Here is a 23048-nt window from a genome sequence, read left to right on the forward strand (position 1 = left end):
GAAATACTCCAGATGTGACAGACTGACCCTAGCCCCCCGACACATAAACTACTGCAGCATAAATACTGGAGGCTGAGACAGGAGGGGTCAGGAGACACTGTGGCCCCATCCGATGAAACCCCCGGACAGGGCCAAACAGGTAGGATATAACCCCACCCACTTTGCCAAAGCACAGCCCCCACACCACTGGAGGGATATCTCCAACCACCAACATACCATCCCGGGACAAGGCCGAGTATAGCCCACAAAGATCTCCGCCACGGCACAACCCAAGGGGGGGCGCCAACCCAGACAGGAAGACCACGTCAGTGACTCAACCCACTCAAGTGTCGCACCCTTCCCAGGGACAGCATGGAAGAACACCAGTAAGCCAGTGACTCAGCCCCTGTAATAGGGGTAGAGGCAGAGAATCCCAGTGGAAAGAGGGGAACCGGCCAGGCAGAGACAGCAAGGGCGGTTCATTGCTCCAGCCTTTCCGTTCACCTTCACACCCCTTGGCCAGACTACACTTAATCATAGGACCTACTGAAGAGATATGTCTTCAGTAAAGATTTAAAGGTTGAGACTGAGTCTGCGTCTCTCACATGGGTAGGCAGACTATTCCATAAAAATGGAGCTCTATAGGAGAAAGCCCTGCCTCCAGCTGTTTGCTTAGAAATTCTAGGAACAATTAGGAGGCCCGCGTCTTGTGACCGTAGCGTACGTGTAGGTATGTACGGCAGGACCAAATCAGAAAGATAGGTAGGAGCAAGCCCATGTAATGCTTTGTAGGTTAGCAGTAAAACCTTGAAATCAGCCCTACCCTTAACAGGAAGCCAGTGTAGGGAGGCTAGCACTGGAGTAATATGATCAAATTTTGGGGTTCTAGTCAGGATTCTAGCAGCCATGTTTAGCACTAACTGAAGTTAATTTAGTGCTTTATCCGGGTAGCCAGAAAGTAGAGCATTGCAGTAGTCCAACCTAGAAGTAACAAAGGCATGGATTAATTTTTCTGCATCATTTTTGGACAGAAAGTTTCTGATTTTTGCAATGTTACGTAGATGGAAAAAAGCTGTCCTTGAAACAGTCTTGATATGTTCTTCAAAAGAGAGATCAGGGTCCAGAGTAACGCCGAGGTCCTTCACAGTTTTATTTGAGACGACTGTACAACCATCCAGATTAATTGTCAGATTCAACAGAAGATCTCTTTGTTTCTTGGGACCTAGAACAAGCATCTCTGTTTTGTCCGAGTTTAAAAGTAGAAAGTTTGCAGCCATCCACTTCCGTATGTCTGAGACACAGGCTTGTAGGGAGGGCAATTTGGGGGCTTCACCATGTTTCATTGAAATGAACAGCTGTGTGTCATCCGCATAGCAGGGAAATTTAACATTATGTTTTCGAATGACATCCCCAAGAGGTAAAATATATAGTGAAAACAATAGTGGTCCTAAAACGGAACCTTGAGGAACACCGAAATGTACAGTTGATTTGTCAGAGGACAAACCATTCACAGAGACAAACTGATATCTTTCCGACAGATAAGATCTAAACCAGGCCAGAACTTGTCCATGTAGACCAATTTGGGTTTCCAATCTCTCCAAAAGAATGTGGTGATTGATGGTATCAAAAGCAGCACTAAGATCTAGGAGCACGAGGACAGATGCAGAGCCTCGGTCTGATGTCATTAAAAGGTAATTTACCACCTTCACAAGTGCAGTCTCAGTGCTATGATGGGATCTAAAACCAGACTGAAGCGTTTCGTATACATTGTCTGTCTTCAGGAAGGCAGTGAGTTGCTGCGCAACAGCTTTTTCAAAATGTTTTGAGAGGAATGGAAGATTCGATATAGGCCGATAGTTTTTTATAATTTCTAGGTCAAGATTTGGCTTTTTCAAGAGAGGCTTTATTACTGCCACTTTTAGTGAGTTTGGTACACATCCGGTGGATAGAGAGCCGTTTATTATGTTCAACATAGGAGGGCCAAGCACAGAAAGCAGCTCTTTCAGTAGTTTAGTTGGAATAGGGTCCAGTATGCAGCTTGAAGGTTTAGAGGCCATGATTATTTTCATCATTGTGTCAAGAGATATAGTACTAAAACACTTTAGTGTCTCCCTTGATCCTAGGTCCTGGCAGGGTTGTGCAGACTCAGAACAACTGAGCTTTGGAGGAATACGCAGATTTAAAGAGGAGTCCGTAATTTGCTTTCTAATGATCATGATCTTTTCCTCAAAGAAGTTCATGAATTCATTACTGCTGAAGTGAGAGCCATCCTCTCTTGGGGAATGCTGCTTTTTAGTTAGCTTTGCGACAGTATCAAAAAGATATTTCGGATTGTTCTTATTTTCCTCAATTAAGTTGGAAAAATAGGATGATCGAGCAGCAGTGAGGGCTCTTCGATACTGCACGGTACTGTGTTTCCAAGCTAGTCGGAAGACTTCCAGTTTGGTGTGGGCCATTTCCGATCCAATTTTCTGGAAGCTTGCTTCAGAGCTCATGTATTTTCTGTATACCAGGGAGCTAGAATATACTGTACAGAATATATATTCCAAAGCATGCATCCTGTTTGCAACAAAGCACAAAAGTAATACCACAAAAAATGTGGCAAAGCAATTCACTTTTTGTCCTGAATACAATGTGTTTTGTTTGGGGAAAATCCAATACAACACATTACTGAGTACCACTGCCCATATTTTCAAGCATAGTCGTGGCTGCATCATGTTATGGGTATGATTGTAATCATTAAGGACAGGGTCGTTTTTCAGGATAAAAAATAAATGGAACGGAGCTAAGCAGGCAATACCTGGATCAGTCTGCTTTCCACAATAACCTGAAACACAAGGCCAAATCTACACTGGAGTTGCTTACCAAGAAGACAGTGACTGTTCCTGAGCGGCAAAGATAGTTTTGACTTAAATCTGCTCTAAAATAAATCTATGGCAATATTTGAAAATGGTTGTCTAGCAATAATCAACAACCAATTTGACTAAGCTTGAAGAATGGTGAAAAGAATAATGGGCAAATATTGTATAATCCAGGTGTGTAAAGCTCTTAGAGCCTTACCCAGAAAGACTTACAGCTGCCAAAGTTGATTCTAACATGTATTGACTCAGGGGTGTGAATATTTCTGTAAATGAGATATTTCTGTATTTCATTTTCAATAAATGTGCAAAAAAGTCTAAAAACATGTTTTCACTTTGTTATTATGGGGTATTGTGTGTAGATGGGTGAGAAAAAATATACATTTGATCCCTTTTGAATTCAGGCTGTAACACAACAACAAAACGTGGAGTAAGTCAAGCGGTATGAATACTTTCTGAAGGCACAAGTCGTACAAGTCAAAAGTTTGGACACATCTACTCATTCAAGGGTTTTTCTTTATTTTTACTATTTTCTACATTTTAGAATAATAGTGAAGTCATCAAAACTATGAAATAACACATATGTAATCATGTAGTAACCAAAAAAGTGTTAAACAAATGAAAATATATTTTATATTTGAGATTCTTCAAAATAGTCAGCCTTTGCCTTGATGACAGCTTTGCACACGCTTAGGATTCTCTCAACCAGCTTCACCTGGAATGCTTTTTCAACAGTCTTGAAGGAGTTCCAACATACAGTGGGGGGAAAAAGTATTTGATCCCCTGCTGATTTTGTACGTTTGCCCACTGTGGGTCAGTTGGTAGAACATGGTGTGTGCAAAGCCAGGGTTGTGGGTTCGATTCCCACGGGGGGCCAGTACAAAAAAAAATGCATGAAATGAAAATGAAATGTATGTATTCACTACTGTAAGTCGCTCTGGATAAGAGTGTCTGCTAAATGACTAAAATGTAAACGTAAAATAAAGAAAGGATCAGTCTATAATTTTAATGGTAGGTTTATTTGAACAGTGAGAGACAGAATAACAACAAAAATATCCAGAAAAACGCATGCCAAAAATGTTATAAATTGATTTGCATTTTAATGAGGGAAATAAGTATTTGACCCCCTCTCAATCAGAAAGATTTCTGGCTCCCAGGTGTATTTTATACAGGTAACGAGCTGAGATTAGGAGCACACTCTTAAAGGGAGTGCTCCTAACCGCAGCTTGTTACCTGTAAAAAAGACACCTGTCCACAGAAGCAATCAATCAATCAGATTCCAAACTCTCCACCATGGCCAAGACCAAATAGCTCTCCAAGGATGTCAGGGACAAGATTGTAGACCTACACAAGGCTGGAATGGGCTACAAGACCATCGCCAAGTAGCTTGGTGAGAAGGTGACAACATTTGGTGAGATTATTCGCAAATGGAAGAAACACAAAAGAACTGTCAATATCCCTCGGCCTGGGGCTCCATGCAAGATCTCACCTCTTGGGGTTGCAATGATCATGAGAACAGTGAGGAATCAGCCCAGAACTACACGAGAGAATCTTGTCAATGATCTCAAGGCAGCTGGGACCATAGTCACCAAGAAAACAATTGGTAACACACTACGCTGTGATGAACTGAAATCCTGCAGCGCCCGCAAGGTCCCTCTGCTCAAGAATACATATACATATACATGTCTGTCTGAAGTGTGCCAATGAACATCTGAATGATTCAGAGGACAACTGGTGAAAGTGTTGTGGTCAGATGAGACCAAAATGGAGCTCTTTGGCATCAACTCAACTCGCCGTGTTTGGAGGAGGAGGAATGCTGCCTATGACCCCAAGAACACCATCTCCACCATCAAACATGGAGGTGGAAACATTATGCTTTGGGGATGTTTTTCTGCTAAGGGGACAGGACAACTTCACCGCATCAAAGGGACAATGGACAGGGCCATGTACCGTCAAATCTTGGGTGAGAACATCCTTCCCTCACCCAGGGCATTGAAAATGGGTCGTGGATGGGTATTCCAGCATGACAATGACCCAAAACACACGGCCAAGGCAACAAAGGAGTGGCTCAAGAAGAAGCACATTAAGGTCCTGGAGTGGCCTAGCCAGTCTCCAGACCTTAATCCCATAGAAAATCTGTGGAGGGAGCTGAAGGTTTGAGTTGCCAAACGTCAGCCTCGAAACCTTAATGACTTGGAGAAGATCTGCAAAGAGGAGTGGGACAAAATCCCTCCTGAGATGTGTGCAAACCTGGTGGCCAACTACAAGAAATGTCTGACCTCTGTGATTGCCAACAAGAGTTTTTCATCCAAGTACTAAGTCATGTTTTGCAGAGGGGTCAAATACTTATTTCCCTCATTAAAATGCAAATCATTTTATAACATTTTTGACATGCGTTTTTCTGGATTTCTTTGTTGTTATTCTGTCTCTCACTGTTCAAATAAACCTACCATTAAAATTATAGACTGATCATTTCTTTGTAAGTGGGCAAACGTACAAAATCAGCAGGGGATCAAATACTTTTTTCCCCCACTGTATGCTGAGCACTTGTTGGCTGCTTTTCCTTCACTCTGCGGTCCAATTCATCCCAAACCATCTCAATTGGGTTAAGTTTGGGTGATTATGGAGGCCAGGTCATCTGATGCAGCACTCCATCAATCTATTTCTTGGTGAAATAGGTATGTTGGGCCATTGTCCTGTTGAAACACAAATGATAGTCCCACTAAGCATATCGCTGCAGAATGATGTGCCTTGAATTCTAAATAAATCACAGACAGTGTCACCAGCAAAGTACCCCCACACAGTCACACCTCCTCCATGCTTTACGGTGGGAACCACACATGCGGAGATCATCCGTCCAGTTACTCTGCGTCTCACAAAGACACAGCAGTTGGAACAGAAAATCTCAAATTACACTCATGAGACCAAAGGACAGATTTCCACCACTCTAATGTCCATTGCTCGTGTTTCTTGACCCAAGCAAGTCTCTTCTTTTTATTGGTGTCCTTTAGTAGTCGTTTCTTTGCAGCAATTCAACCCTAAAGACCTGATTCATGCAGTCTCCTCTGAACAATTGTTGTTGAGATGTGTCTGTTACTTGAACTCTGTGAAGCATTTATTTGGGCTGAAATTTCTGAGGCTGGTAACTCTAATGAACTTGAAATGTTCAAGATTGACTGACCTTCATGTCTTAAAGTAATGATGGACTGTTGTTTCTCTTTGCTTATTTGAGCTGTTCTTGCCATAATATGGACTTGTCTTCAGCCGTAACTCTGGGTCTCAGCTAGATTACTGCCTCTCTATAATGATACTTTTTCTCTTGCTTATTTGAGCTGTTCTTGCCATAATATGGACTTGGTCTTTTACAAAATAGCCCCCCCCCCCTCCCCCCACCACCACCACCCTGTCATAGCACAACTGATTGGCTCAAATGCACTAAGGAAAGAAATTCCACAAATTTACTTTTAACAAGGCAAACCTGTTAATTTAAATGCATTCCAGGTGATTACCTCATGAAGCTGGTTGAGAGAATGCCAAGAGTTTGCAAAGCTGTCATTAAGGCAAGTGGTGGCTGCTTTGAAGAATCTCAAATATAAAATATATACACTTCTATATATATATATATACACTTTTTTGATTACTACATGATTTGTGTTATTTCATAGTTTTGATGTATTCACGGTTATATTCTACAATGTAGAAAATAGTTAAAAAAAAGAAAAATCCTTGAATGAGTAGGTGTGTCCAAATATATATACTATACCTTTCAGTAAATCCAAGTAATCTGAGAATATGATTACTATTAGTTACATATCACTACAGTATACAGTACTCAGCTACCAATGTGTTGCCTCATTCAGAAACCTTGACAGAAGGCAGACATTAATCATGGTTCATTTATGGTTGTATTCTCATACCCTACCTGAATAATTAAATAGAGCATGGAGAGATATTTATCAGAGGAAGAGATACTGAATTTGTTATATTGGGCTGAGACAGATGAAAGAAGAAACTATGGAAATGTTGGAATTCCAATATGGCTCCAAATACAATTTTATGTGTAGCAGTTGATTTTCCAGTTCTCTTAAATCATACTGTAAATTGTGTTTAGGATCTTCTATCTTGAGAAATGCCACATATATAGACTATTTTGCTCTCTGTACCTAAGCTTTTTTCCACTTGGTCTCAACTCAAGAGTAGGTATCATATACTCAATGGCTCTGAAAAACAGTCAGAAAACAATGACTCATTTTACATCCAGAACAATTTTAAATTGTCTCAAACTACAAAAGAATAGAAGATATGAGTCATTTCTATGAAATTTATTTCTGGTATCGTGTAGCATGACAGAGTACTCAAACACCCATACATAAAGCATTACATTCAGTGCAGCACGCTAGTGCTCTAATAGGAAAGTAGTTTGAGCAGGTGTAGATGATGCTCCTCCTGGATAAGTTGCTGTCATAAAATAAGTTGTACTCATCCTTGAAAATGTCGTACTGGAGAGAAGAGGACCAAGGCGCAGCGAAACTGTGAATACTCATACTTTAATAGACTCCAGTAAGGCATCCACAGGAAAACAATAACACGACAATAACAGTCTGACTAGGCACACGGCTAAGCACAGAACAATTCCCCACAACCCCAAAGACAAACACACACACCTATATAGGACTTCCAATCAAAGGCAACTATACACACCTGCCTTCAATTGGAAGTCCCAATCATCAACCCAACATTTAACAAACACAAACATCCCACGTCCTGACCAAAACTAAAACACTAGCTCCATCTGCTGGTCAGGACGTGACAGTTGCAGGTGTTTTATTGCCACTGGGACCACAGAGAGGGCACAAGACCAGCTGACCTTGGCTATATCCCTTTACAATGGGAGGAATAATACCAGGGATGCAGACTGTGTGGTGAAGGAAGAGCTGAAATGAACAAGCAATGGGAGAATGGCGAAGTGGACAGAGGTGGTAGAGGCCAGGGCGCTGGACAGAGGTGGTAGAGGCCAGGGTATTGGACAGAGGTGGTAGAGGCCAATACTACCACATCCCCACTTTATTGCCAGTTCTGCAACATTTTTGTTCCTTCTAACTTGGCAATATTGGAGAAAGCAATTGTTGTCAAAACATTATATTTGCTACGGTCCAAATTAGGAGTTCCACTGAAACAGGAATGCAGAAACACACTTTTAAGTCTTTCCCAACTAAGAGCGAAGAATGGGTGGTATCGGCAGTGTAGTGATGGGTTTGTTATCCCTCCCTGAAACTCTTGTAAGTTTCCCTGGTCCTTTACTATGAACAGAGCTTGTTTTAAGAGCATCCAACTGCTTTAATTAGAAGACTTGAGTGAATGGACTCAAGGCAATTGGATGAGAAAAAAAAACATAAATTCTAGTGATTCATGTGTGTTTAAATTTACATTTACATTTACGTCATTTAGCAGATGCTCTTATCCAGAGCGACTTACAAATTGGTGCATTCACCTTCTGATATTCAGTGGAACAACCACTTTACAATAGTACATCTATATCTTTTTTGGGGGGAGGGTAGGGGGGAGGGTTAGAAGGATTACTTAATCCTATCCCAGGTATTCTTTAAAGAGGTGGGGTTTCAGGTGTCTCCGGAAGGTGGTGATTGACTCCGCTGTCCTGGCGTCGTGAGGGAGCTTGTTCCACCATTGGGGTGCCAGAGCAGCGAACAGTTTTGACTGGGCTGAGCGGGAACTGTGCTTCCGCAGAGGTAGGGAGGCGAGCAGGCCAGAGGTGGATGAACTCAGTGCCCTTCTTTGGGTGTAGGGACTGATCAGAGCCTGAAGGTACGGAGGTGACGTTCCCCTCACAGCTCCGTAGGCAAGCACCATGGTCTTGTAGCAGATGTGAGCTTCAACTGGAAGCCAGTGGAGTGTGCGGAGGAGCGGGGTGACGTGAGAGAACTTGGGAAGGTTGAACACCAGACGGGCTGCGGCATTCTGGATGAGTTGTAGGGGTTTAATGGCACAGGCAGGGAGCCCCGCCAACAGCGAGTTGCAGTAATCCAGACGGGAGATGACAAGTGCCTGGATTAGGACCTGCGCCGCTTCCTGTGTGAGACAGGGTCGTACTCTGCGAATGTTGTAGAGCATGAACCTACAGGATCGGGTCACCGCCTTGATGTTAACGGAGAACGACAGGGTGTTGTCCAGGGTCACACCAAGGCTCTTGGCGGGGCTCCCTGCCTGGCTCTTGGCGGGGCTCCCTGCCTTAGCGGGGCTCCCTGCCTCTTGGCGAGGCTCCCTGCTTCCCAGAGTGCCTGTGACCCTTGACACTCTGGGAGGAGGACACAATGGAGTTGTCAACCGTGATGGCGAGATCATGGAACGGGCAGTCCTTCCCCGGGAGGAAGAGCAGCTCCATCTTGCCGAGGTTCAGCTTGAGGTTGTGATCCGTCATCCACACTGATATGTCTGCCAGACATGCAGAGATGCGATTCGCCAACTGGTTATCAGAAGGGGGAAAGGAGAGGATTAATTGTGTGTCGTTTGCATAGCAATGATAGGAGAGACCATGTGAGGATATGACAGAGCCAAGTGACTTGGTGTATAGCGAGAATAGGAGAGGGCCTAGAACTGAGCCCTGGGGGACACCAGTGGTGAGAGCACATGGTGCGGAGACGGATTCTCGCCACGCCACCTGGTAGGAGCGACCTGTCAGGTAGGACACAATCCAAGAGTGAGCCGCGCCGGAGATGCCCAACTCGGAGAGGGTGGAGAGGAGGATCTGATAGTTCACAGTATCAAAGGCAGCAGATAGGTCTAGAAGGATGAGAGCAGAGGAGACAGAGTTAGCTTTAGCAGTGCGGAGAGCCTCCGTGACACAGAGAAGAGCAGTCTCAGTTGAATGACCAGTCTTGAAACCTGACTGATTTGGATCAAGAAGGTCATTCTGAGAGAGATAGCAAGAGAGCTGGCCAAGGACGGCACGCTCAAGAGTTTTGGAGAGAAAAGAAAGAAGGTATACTGGTCTGTAGTTGTTGACATCGGAGGGATCGAGTGTAGGTTTTTTGAGAAGGGGTGCAACTCTCGCTCTCTTGAAGACGGAAGGGACGTAGCCAGCGGTCAAGGATGAGTTGATGAGCGAGGTGAGGTAAGGGAGAAGGTCTCCGGAAATGGCCTGGAGAAGAGAAGAGGGGATAGGGTCAAGTGGGCAGGTTGTTGGGCGGCCGGCCGTCACAAGTCGCAAGATTTCATCTGGAGAGAGAGGGGAGAAAGAGGTCAAAGCATAGGGTAGGGCAATGTGAGCAGGACCAGCGGTGTCGTTTGACTTAACAAACGAGGATCGGATGTCGTCAACCTTCTTTTCAAAATGGTTGACAAAGTCATCCGCAGAGAGGGAGGAGGGGGGGAGGAGGATTCAGGCGAGAGGAGAAGGTAGCAAAGAGCTTCCTAGGGTTAGAGGCAGATGCTTGGAATTTAGAGTGGTAGAAAGTGGCTTTAGCAGCAGAAACAGAGGAAGAAAATGTGGAGAGGAGGGAGTGAAAAGATGCCAGGTCCGCAGGGAGGCTAGTTTTCCTCCATTTCCGCTCGGCTGCCCGGAGCCCTGTTCTGTGAGCTCGCAATGAGTCGTCAAGCCACGGAGCAGGAGGGGAGGACCGAGCCGGCCGGGAGGATAGGGGACATAGAGTGTCAAAGGATGCAGAAAGGGAGGAGAGGAGGGTTGAGGAGGCAGAATCAGGAGATTGGATGGAGAAGGCTTGAGCAGAGGGAAGAGATGATAGGATGGAAGAGGAGAGAGTAGCAGGAGAGAGAGAGCGAAGGTTGCGACGGCGCATACCATCTGAGTAGGGGCAGAGTGAGTAGTGTTGGAGGAGAGCGAGAGGGAAAAGGACACAAGGTAGTGGTCGGAGACTTGGAGGGGAGTTGCAGTGAGATTAGTAGAAGAACAGCATCTAGTAAAGATGAGGTCAAGCGTATTGCCTGCCTTGTGAGTGGGGGGGACGGTGAGAGGGTGAGGTCAAAAGAGGAGAGGAGTGGAAAGAGAGAAATTAGTCAAAGGTAGACGTAGGGAGGTTAAAGTCACCCAGAATTGTGAGGGGTGAGCCATCCTCAGGAAAGGAACTTATCAAGGCGTCAAGCTCATTGATGAACTCTCCAAGGGAACCTGGAGGGCGATAAATGATAAGGATGTTAAGCTTGAATGGGCTAGTGACTGTGACGGCATGGAATTCAAAGGAGGAGATAGATGGGTCAGGGGAGAAAGAGAGAATGTCCACTTAAATCAGTTTTGGGAAAGCTACTTTGAAAATGTAGTTTACCAAGCTACCAATTACTTCACACTGGAAGAAGTTGAGCTACAGTTAAGAAACCCTTAAGAGAAATATAGTTTGTTTAACTAAAGTTACTTAGAAAAGTAGTGTCTGATTGTCATAATACAAAGGTAAGAAACGTGACTGCAAGAACACATCACTCTCTGGAGTCAGATGATAACAGTGCAGTGAGATCTGTGTAACAGTCAGAGAGTGAGTGCATCAAGTTAGTCCAGTGGTCAGGGAGAGAGACAATATTTTTACCATGTCAAATTTGCCAAATATGTACTACACTACATGGCAAACAAGTTATGAACTACTGCAAAACACTACAAAGATTTAGATTTAGTTAAGCTACTGCAAAATATAGTTAAATTGCTAGTTGAATTACACTTAGGAAATTACTCCCCAACACTGGTTGGAATATAAAGCATCATTCAAGAGAAGACGTTCTCGCACAATGAGGTTAACAAAGCCTTTTTTGAATTAAATGAAATGATAACATTTGTCATTGATTTTATTATCTTTTGGGATGAGGAAATAAGACAGACTTGTCATTCAACAGGAGCCAACAGCCAAAATCAGATTTTGGAGTTTTTCAAGGATACCCTCCTCTCTGTCATCCTGTAATCTTATTTTGTGAGAAGCCTTCCATCATCTTCTGTCATGACCCTTAAAGTAAAATACCCTTACAAATATCTTCTTCAAAAAAGGAGAATGAGAGGGGGTGCATGCCTTTTCAAGAAGTTGATGCTGTCTGTCTCACCTGTCCGGTACTAAATAATTAACAGGTTGTGAGATTTCAAACATGTCATCAGTAGTTGTTGTGTGTTTTTTTTGTGACAAATTCTGAAGAAATCTGACAAATGTTTTCTTTGCTGAAGAGGTTATCGAGTCCAAAGCGTATACAGAATTTGACACAACACCATTCAATATAATCTTCACTGATGAACAATTTATCTTAAAATGTATAATTCACTCATTCTGGGTACTCTTTTATTTCACATTGCCATTTTAATACAGTAGCTTTGATCTCGACTGATCTAGTCTGTCACAGGGCAGGGAGTTCGCGGACAGTTCCTCCACAACCAAAACACCTGCTGCATGCACTCCTCAGAGAAACAACAGTATTCTAATCCCCATGCCAAAAATATTTAGCTAATTTCCAGCTAAATTACTACTATCAGCATGTTCTTCAATCCAATCTCGATCCAATTTAGAAATGTATCACTGTACTGCATCTAATATATTTGGTTAGAGCAGGGGTACACAACCTTTTTTGGGCCACGGACCGGTTTAATGTCAGACAATATTTTCACGGACCGGCCTTTAAGGTGTGGCAGATAAATACACAAAATAAAATGATACAACCAGCATAAAAACTGTGGTATTTTTTAAATATAATAACAAACGTGAATCCACTGTGTACTCGTATGCAACTTTATTAGCAGCGTCCTCGTAACATCGCACCAACAACATAACATGAGTAACATCCTCTCTGCCCCCTAACACAGCGGTCCCCAACCCCCGGGCCGCGGACCGGTACCGGTCCGTGGGTCATTTGGTACCGGGCCGCAGAGAAAGAATAAATAACTTACATTATTTCCGTTTTATTTATTATCTGAGTCTGAACTATGTTTTATTTTGAAAAATGACCGGATTCCCTCTGTTACATCCGTCTATGACTCACTCTTGACGCTTGTCTCGGTCACGTGATACGTTGCCGCTAAAATTAAACCCACAAGCTAGCAAAATGAGTAAAAAACAAACGTCTTTGGAAAGTTTCTTTGCGAAGTGGAAAAGGCCCAGTGAGGAGACAGAAGAAGAGCCTACGACTTCCAAGAAAAAGAAAGCTGCATTTAACAGACAATACCAGGAGTCCTACTTAAAATATGGATTTATCGCGACAGGTGATTCCCGCGCACCAAGCCCGCTCTGCATAATATGTGGCAATGAAGCCTTCAAAACTGCTTCGCCACTTGGAGACCAAGCACCCTGCATTAAAAGACATGCCTTCGGAGTATTTTGAGCAGCTTTGTGAGGAGATGAACGCGGAGCACGGACACCTTTTCTTATACACAGAAATAAGATGGTTATCCCGAGGGCGATCGCTGGCCAGAGTGTTTGAATTACGAGAGCCGCTGACGAGATTTCTCTCAAAAAAAAGTCACCGCTGGCAGCACATTTCAGTGACGAGGAATGGGTCGCAAAACTCGCTTACTTGTGCGCCATATTCAACCTGCTCAATGAACTCAATCGGTCACTTCAGGGGAAAATGACAACTGTCTTCAAGTTGGCAGATAAAGTAGCTGCATTTAAAGCCAAACTGGATTTGTGGGGACGGCGCGTGAACAGAGGTATATTTGACATGTTTCAAACATTCGCGGGGATTTTGGAAGAGACTGAGCCCGAGCCTTCATTGTCCTAGCTGGTGCACGTTCACCTGTCTTTGCTTTTAAAAGAGTTTGAGCGCTACTTCCCAACCCTGTCTTTGCTTTTAAAAGAGTTTGAGCGCTACTTCCCAACCACAAAAGACCCACGAACTGCCAAGGAATGGATCCGCGACCCATTTGTCAACAAACAAGGTGAATCCAGCATGTCTATGCAAGAAGATCAACTGCTGGAGATCGCAAATGACGGCGGCCTTAAAAGTATGTTCGAGACAACAACTCTGCCGGTGTTCTGGATTAAAGTCACGGCAGAATACCCTGAGATCGCCACAACAGCACTGAAAACCCTGTTGGCATTTCCGACATCCTATTTGTGTGAAGCGGGATTTTCTGCAGTGACAGCAACCAAAACAAAATGACGGAGTAGACTGGACATAAGCAACACACTTCGGGTGTCATTGTCTCCCATTACCCCTAGATGGGACCGTCTCGTTGCAGAGAAACAAGCTCAGGGCTCCCACTGATTTAGCGTTATGGTGAGTTGTATTTTTCATGCACTTTCTATTGTTGTATCTTATTTTTAAGGCATGTTTAAACGTTACCATAGCGACCAGAGAGTGTTAGGGGCAGAGAGGATGTTACTCATGTTATGTTGTTGGTGCGATGTTACGAGGACGCTGCTAATAAAGTTGCATACGAGTACACAGTGGATTCACGTTTATTATTATATTTAAAAAATACCACCGTTTTTATGTCGGTCGTATCATTTTATTTTGTCTATTTATCCGCCACACCTTAAAGGCCGGTCCATGAAAATATTGTCTGACATTAAACCGGTCCGTGGCCCAAAAAAGGTTGGGGACCGCTGCCCTAACACTCTCTGGTCGGGTTGGGGACCGCTGGGTTGTGGACCGCTGGGTTAGATGATTATTTTTACCATGTCAAATATGTGGCAGTTTGGGGGCTTTAGGAAGTCTGCTCAGAATGTGGCCCTTTCATAACGCTAGTCAGGAAATTAAAGCGAATGAAAAGAAATGACACAACTGTCTGTCTGACTATCCATGTGACTGCTGCTTGTACTGCATGAAAGACCTGAATGTTATGCATCACTCTCTTTGTTTTTCAATGCTTCATCCCTAAAATTCCGTTCAGATGGCTGTGACATTTTTTACTTGATTTATTCCATTGTCCCACCATGCCCCCCCCCCCCCCCCCCCCTCCTTCAGTCAGCTTTCAACAATCCCAGCCTTTGTTTTAGGAATGAGAAGCAGCATTCTTCCAGAGGGATGACCTCTTCTGTCTCCACAGGGGCTGGCATTGAGGAAGAGTACCCTGCTGCCCGTGGATCGAATACTCCCGCACGAACGCACTACCCGGATCAGCCTGCTCAGACTCATAGCTCCTCAGTGGGGCAATTCACTTTGTCTAGTTCACTGGAGAGAGAGGAGGAAGCTGACTTAATGGGTCCCGTCTGACACACTATAGCACCATCACCAGACACTACAGGATTTGCCTCCCTGAGAAGAGCAGCAGATCCAATGTCCTTGTGAGTATGACAAGTCATTCATGTTTGAGTTGCTGTGGCATTTGATTTGCCTCTTATCTTGGAATCAGTCCTAATCTCAACCACAGGAAAATAATGACCACCATCACAGAGTGTTGACACAAATTGGGATGTCTGTTCTAGAGATTCTATTTCTATGATCTCAATAAGTCAAGAATGTTTAACCTGCTGTCCAGGTTCAGGGACTGATCCAATTGGATTGACCTGAGAACTACATGTCATGTGGTAACTGCTGTATAGGTCTGTGCCACAAATAGGTAGTATTTATAATGATGATTCTGTAACTGCTTGGATGCCCATGCAGACCACTCATGGGAACACAGAGATTGCTTCCTACTGACCAGTGCAGTCACAAATGTGATTTTCCTGTGTTTTATATATATTTCCATACTATGAGCTTGAAATGATACTGTGAAATTGTGATGCCCGTTTAGTGTAAGAGCTGTTTGAAAAGACTGCCTGAAATTGAACCTGTTTTGGTGGGAGGAAGTTTTGGCCTTCCATGGTGATATCACCATGCAGTAAATTAGTTAATGTACCAATAAGAAAGAGTTCCACATTTTTTCTCTAATAACAGAAGTTTTCCGTTTTCCCCTCCCCACTCAGACCATTCCCAAACAGTCCTATCAAAATTCTTGCTTGAGAAATTGCTCTTTGCTAAGCATCTATTTTTGTTTCTTTTTGACAATTTTAATTGAAAACAATCACAGTAATTATTGTATTTTATAATTGGCACTGATAACACTCCATGATATTGTGTCATGCTGTATGCATGCAAAAAAATGTCTGCATCTGTATGTGCGCTTCACATATTAAAACCAATACTGTAAATTCCGGACTATAAGCTGCAACTTTTTTCCCAGCTTTGAACGTCGCGGCTTAACCAATGACGTGGCTAATATATGGATTTTTCCCGCTTTCAATTTTTTTTTCTCCAAAAAAACACATTCTGTGACGTGCTCAGTTTTTTGGTGGCATGAAGCTTTCATTAGACCAATGAAATTGCCGAACGGGTTAAGGTCAAACAACTTTTTTGTTTACTGTTTAGATTAAATCGAGCTCTCTCAAACTTCCCATCATTCTGATTACGGTAGTCATTTTGTCACCCTCATCATGGCAAAGACACGGAGAAATGCATATGATGCAGCTTTCAAGTTGAAGGCGATTGATCTGGCTGGTTAATAGAGCTGCTGCACGGGAGCTTGGTCTTAATGAGTCGATGATAAGACGGAAACAGCAGCGTGAGGAATTGACTCAGTGCAAAAAGACAACTAAAGCTTACTGCTCATTTTTTATTTTTTGTTACAAGCCGTGTTTCGTTAAAGCCTATTTATTTTTGTTACAAGCCGTGTTTCGTTAAAGCCTATTTATTTTTGTTACAAGCCGTGTTTCGTTAAAGCCTGTGTAAAGTTCATTTGTTTCAATGTACCGGTGGGCACCTGCGGCTTATAGACATGTGCGGCTTATTTATGTTCAAAATAATATATATTTTTTTTAATTCAGTGGGTGCGGCTTACATTCAGGTGCGCTTAATAGTCCGGAAATTACGGTACATTAGTCTACTTTCTCTTTAACATTTAAAATGGACAACAATCCACTGTATTCCATGCTGACATATTTATAACCTTAACCTAAAGCATCTTTCCTGTCCTACTCCCACCATGTGACGGCCGTTAATGCCGACAACATTGTGGATTTCCCCACTGAGACTGGAATTTAACACAAAAAGACCCCTGTCTGAGTGTTTTGATATCAGAAGCTATCTATTACAGTTGAAGTCAAAAGTTTACATACACTAAGGTTGGAGTCATTAAAACTTGTTTTTCAACCTCTCCACAAATTTCTTGTTAACAAACTATAGTTTTGGCAAGTTGGTTAGGACATCTACTTTGTGCATGACACACGTAAATTTCCCAACAATTGTTTACAGACAGATTATTTCACGTATAATTCACTGTAACACAATTCCAGTGGGTCAGAAGTTTACATACACTAAGTTGACTGTGCCTTTACACAGCTTGGAAAATTCCAGAAAATGATGTCATGGCTTTAGAAGCTTCTGATAGGCTAATTGACATCATTTGATTCAATTGGAGGTGTACCTGTGGATGTATATCAAGGCCTACCTTCAAGGCCTACCTTTGCTTGACATCATGGAAAAATCTAAAGAAATCAGCCAAGACCTCAGAAAAAAATGTAGACCTCCACAAGTCTGGTTCATCCTTGGGAGCAATTGCCAAATGCCTGAAGGTACCACGTTCATCTGTACAAAGAATAGTACGCAGGTATAAACACCACCTACGCCGTCATACCGCTCAGGAAGGAGACGTGTTCTGTCTCCAAGAGCTGAACATACTTTGGTGAGAAAAGTGCAAATCAATCCTAGAACCACAGGAAAGGACCTTGTGAAGATGCTGGAGGAAACGGGTACAAAAGTATCTATATCCACAGTAAAACGAGTCCTATATCGACATAACCTGAGAAGCCGCTCAGCATGGAAGAAGGCACTGCTCCAAAACCACCATAAAAACGCCAGACTACAGTTTGCAACTGCACATGGGGACAAAGATCGTACTTTTTGGACAAATGTCCTCTGGTCTGATGAAACGAAAATAGAAATGTTTGGCCATAATGACCATCGTTATGTTTGGAGGAAAAAGGGGGAGGCTTGCAAGTTGAAGAACACCATCCCAACCGTGAAGTACGGGGGTGGCAGCATCATGTTGAGGGGGTGCTTTGCTGCAGGAGGGACTGGTGCACTTCACAAAATAGATTGCTTCATGAGGAAGGAAAATTATGTGGATATATTGAAGCAGCATCTCAAGACATCAGTCAGGAAGTTAAAGCTTGGTCGCAAATGGGTCTTCCAAATGGACAATGACCCGAAGCATACTTCCAAAGTTGTGGCAAAATGGCTAAAGGACAACAAAGTCAAGGTATTGGAGTGGCCATCACAAAGCCCTGACCTCAATCCTATAGAGAATGTGTGGGCAGAAGTGAAAAAGTGTGTGCGAGCAAGGAGGCATACAAACCTGACTCAGTTACACCAGCTCTGTCAGGAGGAATGGGACAAAATTCACCCAACTTGTTGTGGGAAGCTTGTGGAAGGCTACCCAAAATGTTTGACCCAAGTTAAACAATTTAAAGACAATGCTACCAAATACTAATTGAGTGTATGTATACTTCTGACCCACTGGGAATGTGATGAAAGAAATAAAAGCTGAAATAAATCATTCTCTCTAGTATTATTCTGACATTTACATTCTTAAAATAAAGTGGTGATCCTAACTGACCTAAGACAGGGAATTTTTACTAGGATTAAATGTCAGGAATTGTGAAAAACTGAGTTGAAATGTATTTGACTAAGGTGTATGTAAACTTCTGACTTCAACTGTATATATAGTTTAGGTGAACTGGTGCTGTTTATTAAATAGATGACAAGGAGCTTTCCATCTTTTTAAGTGCTAAATGAGCCCCCTTTCCTTTCCCTCCTGTTAAACGTTGAATAGACAAAAATGTGCATTTCATGCTGCCCGTGATCAAATTAAGAGAGTAAATCTGTACTTTGTCTTGACTTGATGGATTGGCTCTATTTCAATTTGAAGCTTTAAAAAAAATGGGTGTAGTATTAAGGGCCTATCTTAGCTTCCAGATTTTTTTACATATAACAATATTGTTGTAGTCTAGACTTCAGTTTGATGAGATTGAGCTGCACAACATGATTGCAGTCATGATCAGGATACATTCATCAGCAAGATGTGCCTTTTGGTTCCTCAATCTACAATCCACCACAGGAGGTTGGTGGCATCTTAAATGGGGAGAATGGGCTCGTGGTATTGACTGGAGCGGAATAAGTGAATGGTATCAAATAAATAAAACACATTTTCCAGGTGTTTGATTCCATTTGCTCTGTTCCGCCCATTATTATGAGTTTCCCCTCAGCAGTCTCCTGTGCAATCCACCCATATTGTATACCGGTAATATACATGAACTCAAGGTTGTGGGGAATGTCTCCATTAACAATATGGTAATGGTTTATTCATATTTAATGTATTTTTTTTGCCCGGTGTCCTATTGTCTTACTGCCAGGTGTCCTACTGTACCACAACCATTGTCGATGGCAATTTGACTTTACAGCCATCCTATTGACTTTGTGGCTGAGAGCCTGTATACTATTGCCACAAGCCGCTCACAGCAGAGGGAATATGGCTGCCTTGATAAGTGTCCGCATTTGATTATTAAAAGCCGACTGAACCACCCGCATGGTCCAACCAGAGTTTATGGGTGGCCTGCTTCCAGTAACCGGGCCATTCCCACATGTAACAAGGCCAACCCCAATGGTTTCCTTTAGTAAGGATCCCTTCTTCCTCCAGTGTGGTTTATGGTTGGTCCTTGTCCAGCTCCTTCACTGTGTGTGTGTGTGTGTGTGTGTGTGTGTGTGTGTGTGTGTGTGTGTGTGTGTGTGTGTGTGTGTGTGTGTGTGTGTGTGTGTGTGTGTGGCTCTTCGTGATGTCTCTGTCACCATGGAGCACGCAGTGAGACTTGCTGACAGTCCCCCAAATCTATGGCATTCAGAGGACAAACTCCAGAACTGCCAAGCATTTGAAAAAGTGGCCTGACTGTTATATCTACAGTACCTATCAGTTAGATTCAGTTTGTACATCTACTGTATCTAGGCATCACAAAGCTGAAAAGGGTGTAACTATTAATTGACATCACTAGTAAGCACATAAGAGGTAGTGAGCACTTACAAACATCAATACAGTACGTTTAACGAGGGAGTAACAATGAAAAAAGTAAGTTGGTTTGTTATCAGATAAATCAGATACTGTAAGTGTTGTGTGTTGGGGGGTTTTCTCATTCCATCACAATGTCCTCGGAGAGGGGTTTTGTATTGTGTGATGTGCTTTGATATTATTCTGTCACTCAGAAAAGCTTTGCATGTAAAACAAGCTGAGTTCACATCATGAATATAAACATTTAATATATCTACACTGGGTTGGCTCTGCTTGTCTGGCTTTTTAAGCTCAAGTTTGTTTGCAGATTTGAATAATAGCCCTGTTATGACCTGTGGCTATATTATTCCAGTATGATACACTTTATAGTCCATTCACGCCATAAAATACTGACACAAGAGAAAACACCGTTGTTGTTGTTCCTCTTTTCATCCCTGTTTAGTGAGGAAGAACAAGGTCATGGTTTTGTCTTGACTCAGTCCAATCACATAATGACATCCATGGTATGTGCTTTGCTTACCACGCAAAATGGAGTCTGTAAACAAAAATAAGTACTTGAGAATCCCCCTGCACCTCTTCTGAGGTCAGACAGGCAGGCAGGCAGCTTTTCTAGATGTAGCAGATGTGAAGTTACAGACCAGGGTCCTCATTAACAAGATGAGTGTACATGCTGTTACTAATTGTACAGTGGAAGCTGGACCAGGTAGGAAGTGAAAAATTGGCCTCCCTTGTAAATTTGTGGAAATTATAATGATTAAATCCTCCTTGTAAATAAAACTAGACTTAATATACTATCATCAAATAACTGCTTAAAACAGTAACATTTTATGTTCATAGTCTGTTTATAACTCTACGTATTTATATTTGCCAACCACAAAACATACACGGATCTTAGAAATGAGGCTAATGACAAATACCAACACATTTTACTAACCTTCACCTGCTCATAGTTGTTTATCACATGATGCACACCAGATGATGTCATCAGTGTCATCGGATTATGTCATCGGAAACAACTAACTTTCTATCTTTTTGACTACAAAACATAGCAACCTGCCATTTTCACAATTTGATATTGGTGTGGTGCTGAAGATATTGAATTTAATGTTGAAAAAGGGTGGAATTTCCCTTTAACAATGAATATAGATATTAGTCATGGTTGCTCTAATACCACATCAAACTGATTACATAATCATTATGCACAGTATGGCAGCTTTAGGCTTGCCATGTAGTGTCATGTTGGAGCAATGCTGGGCGTGTTTCCTTGCATCATAAATAACCACTCAATTTTATTTGTAGATCAGTCAGTCGGTCACAATATACCCACGATACATCACTGTTTTGATGCTCTCGAACACAGCCATTATCTTCGTGCTATAGATGGGTTGGCTGACAACGTTACGAAAATGATGTGCGTGCATTGATGGGGCCGGAAGTAGTGCTTTGTTATGATTCTGAATGGTCAGATGGCTAGCAACAATGACAAGAAGATACCCAGAAAACATGTCTACATTGGCACAATGTGGACCCAATGCGAGCTAAAATATTGGCCCCATGTAGGCTGCAAACATTGGGCCAATGCGCCACTGCTAGCTAGCCTACTTTACCAGCCAGCAGTACTGTATCACTTTAGTCATTTTAGTCAATAAGTTGTCTTTGTCATAGATTGTCATAGTTTGATAATTGTGTAGTTTAGAGTAATTATCGAGGTTAGCTGGCCAGCTATTTTCGTCCCCCGCGACGCCATTTCCAAACCTAGCCAACTATTACCGACGAGCAGCATTGTAGAAACAAAATACATTACAAAGGAACGTCTTGATTAGTGTTATGTTAGCTAGCTACATAGCTGCCTTTGTATCATAAGGTGTAGCACTGAAACTATCGAGGTTACCTAGCCAGCTACACTTTCAAACAAAGTCAACAACGCAGCCACTGCTAGCTAGTCTACTTCACCAGCCAGCAGTACTGTATCATTTTAATCATTTTAGTCAAAAGATTTTTGCAACGTAAGCTAACTTTCTGAACATTCGAGACGTGTAGTCCACTTGTCATTCCAATCTCCTTTGCATTAGCGTAGCCTCTTCTGTAGCCTGTCAACTATGTGTCTGTCTATCACTGTTCTCTCCCCTCTGCACAGGCCACACAAACGCTTCACACCGTGTGGCCGCTGCCACTCTAACCTGGTGGTCCCAGCGCGCACGACCCACGTGGAGTTCCAGGTCTCCGGCAGCCTCTGGAACTGCCGGTCTGCGGCCAACAAGGCAGAGTTCATCTCAGCTTATGCTACCCTCCAGTCCCTCGACTTCTTGGCGCTGACGGAAACATGGATCACCACAGATAACACTGCTACTCCTACTGCTCTCTCCTCGTCTGCCCACGTGTTCTCGCACACCCCGAGAGCTTCTGGTCAGCGGGGTGGTGGCACTGGAATCCTCATCTCTCCCAAGTGGACATTCTCTCTTTCTCCCCTGACCCATCTGTCTATCGCCTCCTTTGAATTCCATGCTGTCACAGTTACCAGCCCTTTCAAGCTTAACATCCTTATCATTTATCGCCCTCCAGGTTCCCTTGGAGAGTTCATCAATGAGCTTGATGCCTTGATAAGTTCCTTTCCTGAGGATGGCTCATCTCTCACAGTTCTGGGTGACTTTAACCTCCCCACGTCTACCTTTGACTCATTCCTCTCTGCCTCCTTCTTCCCACTCCTCTCCTCTTTTGACCTCACCCTCTCACCTTCCCCCCCTACTCACAAGGCAGGCAATACGCTTGACCTCATCTTCACTAGATGCTGTTCTTCCACTAATCTCATTGCAACTCCCCTCCAAGTCCCCGACCACTACCTTGTATCCTTTTCCCTCTCGCTCTCATCCAACACTTCTCACTCTGCCCCTACTCGGATGGTATTGCGCCGTCCCAACCTTCGCTCTCTCTCTCTCCCACTACTCTCTCCTCTTCCATCCTATCATCTCTTCCCTCTGCTCAAACCTTCTCCAACCTATCTCCTGATTCTGCCTCCTCAACCCTCCTCTCCTCCCTTTCTGCATCCTTTGACTCTCTATGTCCCCTATCCTCCAGGCCGGCTCGGTCCTCCCCTCCTGCTCCGTGGCTCGACGACTCATTGCGAGCTCACAGAACAGGGCTCCGGGCAGCCGAGCGGAAATGGAGGAAAACTCTCCTCCCTGCGGACCTGGCATCCTTTCACTCCCTCCTCTCTACATTTTCCTCTTCTGTCT

At 43.3% G+C, this 23048-nt stretch overlaps 1 protein-coding gene across 2 annotated transcripts in view; it reads left to right on the forward strand.

The window, feature by feature from the left end:
• The window catches only part of LOC106603654 (galactosylgalactosylxylosylprotein 3-beta-glucuronosyltransferase 1), a 67416-nt gene that overhangs the window by 24547 nt on the left and 19821 nt on the right, over positions 1-23048 (forward strand). The window contains exons 1-2 of one of the 2 annotated variants that reach the window (XM_014197574.2): positions 12881-14051; positions 14824-15061. The gene's annotated coding sequence lies outside the window, so the exon portion shown is untranslated. Of the gene's footprint in view, positions 1-12880; positions 14052-14823; positions 15062-23048 lie in introns of those variants that run through there. The other variant, XM_045717252.1, reaches the window with a different exon arrangement.

Source organism: Salmo salar, chromosome ssa04, assembly GCF_905237065.1.
Source record: "Salmo salar chromosome ssa04, Ssal_v3.1, whole genome shotgun sequence".
Lineage (NCBI taxonomy): Eukaryota > Metazoa > Chordata > Actinopteri > Salmoniformes > Salmonidae > Salmo > Salmo salar.